The sequence below is a fragment of the Equus przewalskii genome, unplaced genomic scaffold (assembly GCF_037783145.1).
Source record: "Equus przewalskii isolate Varuska unplaced genomic scaffold, EquPr2 contig_2071, whole genome shotgun sequence".
Taxonomy (NCBI): Eukaryota; Metazoa; Chordata; class Mammalia; order Perissodactyla; family Equidae; genus Equus; species Equus przewalskii.
The window spans coordinates 8,465-12,701 of record NW_027227305.1 but is presented as its reverse complement, the minus strand read 5'-3'; the positions used below and the strand labels follow the sequence as shown (position 1 = coordinate 12,701).

The following is a 4,237-nucleotide window of genomic DNA, read 5'->3' as shown; positions in this document are numbered from 1 at the left end:
AGCATATCGTATGATTCTGTTTGTATGAAATATCCACAATAGGTAAATCCAGAGAGACAGAGCACAGATTGAGTGAGTCACCAGGGATGGTAGGGGGAGGGAAGATGGGCAGTAATCCTGTCTGATGGGTACATGGTCTCTTTTAGGGGGTGATAGAAATGTTTTGGAACTAGATAGAGGTGGTAGTGGGGACCAAACTGCCATCTGAATTGTTCACTTCAAACGTTGAGTTTCTACTGTCACGTGAGTTTCATCTCAATTGAAAAAAAAAAAAAAATTTTTAAACGGGTGCCAGCAACTCCAGACAGGAGACCAGGAAGGCTGGTCACTGGCCCGGCTGGAGCCATCTGCCCTTCACTGAACCAGTCAGTGTGGCCAGGACCCTGCAGTCCTGTCGTTGGCCAGGCCTGCTTTTGTGCCCCACCCAGACCACAAGACTACTTGTGAAAGAGAGATGAAGTCCCAAAGGAAATATGGGTGCCACAAGGAGGGAGGGACACTGGGAAGCAAAAATGGCAGAGAGTGACTATGGAGAGTCTTTCCCAGCCTGTTCCATCTCAGGGTTCTTTGCTTCCTTCTAACTTCTTGCTCCTCCCACCGCCCCCCACCCCTCCAGCTCCAGAGTGGAATTGGCCGGCTGATTCTGAAGGAGGAGATGAAGGCCCGGTCCAGCTCCTATGCGGATCCCTGGACCCCACCCCGGAGCTCCACCAGCAGCCGGGAGGCCCTGCACACAGCTGGCTATGAGATGTCCCTCAATGGCTGTAAGCACTGCCCTGGAGGCCTGCCGGGGTAGGGGGAACTTTCCTGCCCGCTCCGTCGTTGGATCCACACTCCTACAGCCTCGCCTGGGTCTAGCATAGACTTGGCAAGAGGCTGTATGAGGCACTAAAGAAGACCACGGTCTGCTCTGAGCAGTCACTGCTGCTGCTTTGAGGCATCCGAAGCTGTGACTTTCAGTCAGCTTCGATGTAAAGGAAAATGTCTTCTAATAGTGTGAATAACTCAGGAGCTGCCTCTGAGGCAGCGAGTCTTCCATCACTGGAGGTGTACAAGAAGAGGTTTGGTTCAAGCACTTTGCCCTGAGAGTCTCTCACTGTAAGCTCCTCTCTGTTCCTGGACACACACAAGCTCTTTCCGGCTCCTCTCTTTCTTACCCCCTGTGGAAGGTAGTCCTGCGCCAGGAAATCCTGTCTCAAGTCAACACTTAACAGATAATAAAAGGTACCATTTATTATAATTCAATGTGCCAGGCATTTGCAGGTATATTGTCACTCTTGGTCCTGACAAAGACCCGCAGTGTAGAGGGATAATTATCACCCACCTTATAGATGAGAGACCTGAGCTTAAGTCACTAGCCCAAGGTCAGAAAGCCAGTAAGGGACAAAGCCAGGACCAGACCCAAGTCAGAGTGACCTTGACCCAAGGTGAGATCGAAGGTGATGGCAGCGGTGAGGATATGAAGCCAGGTTGACTGTGTTTTGTCAGGAGTCAGGCCCTGTGCTAACACCCACTGTCTGCGGCATGTATTCTTCACGATAAGCCTATAAAGGAGACACTGTCGCTCCCCATTTTACAGATGAGAAAACTGAAGCGTGATTAAGTAACTTGTAGTGTTAGGTGTCTACTAATGGCAGAGCCAGGACAAACTGATGAGCCTGTTCCCCTGTTTGACCACTGAGGGGCGCTGTCTTCCACCCCAGCTCTGAGGACTCTGTGAGTGCACCAATGCTGCTCAAAACCCAACTCATCCAGTGGCATCTGGGCAGCAAATACCACTGAGCACCTGCTGTGCGCCAGGTGCTGGGCCAGGAGCTGGGCGGGGAGGAGGATGGGGCACAGGTGCAACAACCGGAAACTGCCCAGTGGGAAAGGAGGTAGTGAAGAGTTAGCTCTGCCCACCAGCCAGGTTGGGCTGGGTATGGGAGCCATGTCTTTGTCCCCATGAACTGTCCACCATGTCTGTCTGTCTCCATGAACTGATCTCTGGCTTTTCTCTCCTGCAGCCCCTCGGTCCCACTACCTGGCTGACAGCGGTATGTTCTGTTCACCCTACTTCAGCCCATCGTGTCCTTTGAGGGCCCGAGCTGAGTGAGCTGCAGGTCCCCAGTAGCTGTGATGACCATACACTGTGAATGTCCCAGCACAGTCCTGATCTCAAATAGTCCAGCCCATTGTGTTTGTCAGATAGAAGGCCTCAATTTTGGTTCTGGAACCAGGCTTGCCATGCCCAGTAGCTCCTGGAAAGAAAGAGCATGCCCTCTTCCACACATGGGAGCCTGCCCATCTGGGTTCTGAGCCTCAACTCCAATTCCAGGGCCTTTGTCCAGAGCCACCCTGTGTCCAGGAACAGGGGTCCACCATAGGAGGATAGATGTGTTAGGTTGGCCAGAAGGCTGTGTGACTCAGGGTGGGGGGGCCTGGAATTCTTGGCAGGGCGATGCACCCCTAAGATGGACAGTTGCATGTCTGGAGAGCAATGGGAGGAGCTAATGGCTTCTGGGTTGGGGAGTAATGTTGGCCATTTGCAGCCAGATGACCTCAGGGAGAGGGACCCCTGGCTTGGGGCTCCTGGTAATTGTCTTGGCTCTTTCTTTTCAGATCCTCTCATTTCCAAATCTGCCTCCCTACCTGCCTACGAAGAAACGGGTTGCACAGGGTAAGAGAGGCTGTGCTGGGGACATTGTCCCCAAGAGGATAACAATGCCAGCATTAGCTCATTGTTGTGGTGATTATGGTGGCTACTTAAGGTGAATCCTGGACAAAGGCTGTGGGGCCAGAGGTGTGTTAACTGAAGGACCCCAAGGCAATGCTTGGTCTCCTCCCCAGGAGCCCTGTGTGAAAAGGGCTCAGTGGGAAGGACTTGGGGACACCGGGTGATTTTGGCGTGTCTGGCAGGTTGTTCCGTTGTGCTTGGCAGGTGGTTCAGGCTTGGCCGGCAGGTGGTTCCAGACTGTCCAGGACGTGTTTCCAGGTTCTCCGGCAGGTGGTTCTGGTACGTCTGAGAGGTGGTTCCGCCATGGCTGGCAGGTGATTCCGGACCGTCCCCCAGGTGGTTCTGGCATAGCCAGCAGTTGATATTGGCTTGTCCGGCAGGTGGTTCCAGCGAGTCGAACAGGTGGCTCCGGCGTGCTCGGCAGGTGGTTCCGGTCTGTCCGGTAGTTGATTCCGGCGTGTCCGGCACGTGCTTCCGGCACGTCTGAGAGGTGGTTCCGGCATGCGCGACAGGTGGTTTCGGAGTGTCCGCCAGGTGGTTCTGGCATACCCGGCAGGTGATTTTGGCGTGTCCGGCAGGTGTTTCTGGCGAGTCGAGCAGGTGGCTCCGGCATGCTCGGCAGGTGCTTCCGGCGTCTCCGGCACGTGGTTCTGGTGTGTCTGAGAGCTGGTTCCGGCATGTCCGGCAGATGATTCCGGAGTGTCCGCCAAGTGGTTCTGGCATACCCGGCTGGTGATTTGGGCATGTCAGGTAGGTGGTTCCGGCGAGTCGAGCAGGTGGCTCCGGCGTGCTCGGCAGGTTGTTCAGACGGGTCTGGCAGGTGTTTTCCGTCTGTTCGGGGTGTGGTTCCAGCATCTCATGCACATGGTTCTGGCACGTCTGAGATGTGGTTCCGGCCGGCCCGACAGGTGTTTCCACAGTGTCCGCCAAGTGGTACTGGCGTAGTTGGCAGGTGATTTTGGCATGACCGGCAGGTGGTTCCAGCAAGCCCGGCAGGTGATTCCGAAGTGTTCCCCAACTGGTTGAGGCGTAGCCGGCAGGTGATTTTTGCGTGTCCGGCAGGTGGTTCTGGCGAGTCGAGCAGGTGGTTCCGGCGTGCTCGGCAGGTGCTTCCGGGGTCATTGGCACGTGGTTCTGGCATATCTGAGAGGTGGTTCCGGCATGCCCGGCAGGTGATTCCGGAGTGTTCGCCAAGTGTTTCCGGCGTAGCCGGCAGGTGATTTTGCATGTCCAGCGGTCGTTCCGGCGGGTCGAGCCGGTGGTTCCGGCGTGTCCGGCAGGTGGTTCCGGTCTGTCCGGCAGGTGGTTCTGTGGTGTCCGGCACGAGGATCAGTCTGAGAGGCTGTGCCGGCATGCCCCTCATGTGATTCCGGCTTGTCCCCGAAGTGGTGCTGGTGTAGCGGGCAGGTGATTTTGGCGTGTCCGGCAGGTGGTTCAGGCGAGTTGAGCAGGTGGTTGCGACGTGCTCGGCAGGTGCTTCCGGCATCTCCGGCACATGTTTCTGGCACATGTGACTGGTGG

At 55.8% G+C, this 4,237-nt stretch overlaps 1 long non-coding RNA gene across 1 annotated transcript; it reads left to right on the top strand.

Moving 5' to 3' along the window:
- Positions 1-620: 620 nt before the first annotated feature.
- On the top strand, positions 621-2,855 carry LOC139081298 (uncharacterized). The gene is made up of 3 exons (XR_011536404.1): positions 621-764; positions 2,007-2,036; positions 2,602-2,855. It is a non-coding gene; the product is annotated as an uncharacterized lncRNA (long non-coding RNA).
- The last annotated feature ends 1,382 nt before the right edge of the window (positions 2,856-4,237 follow it).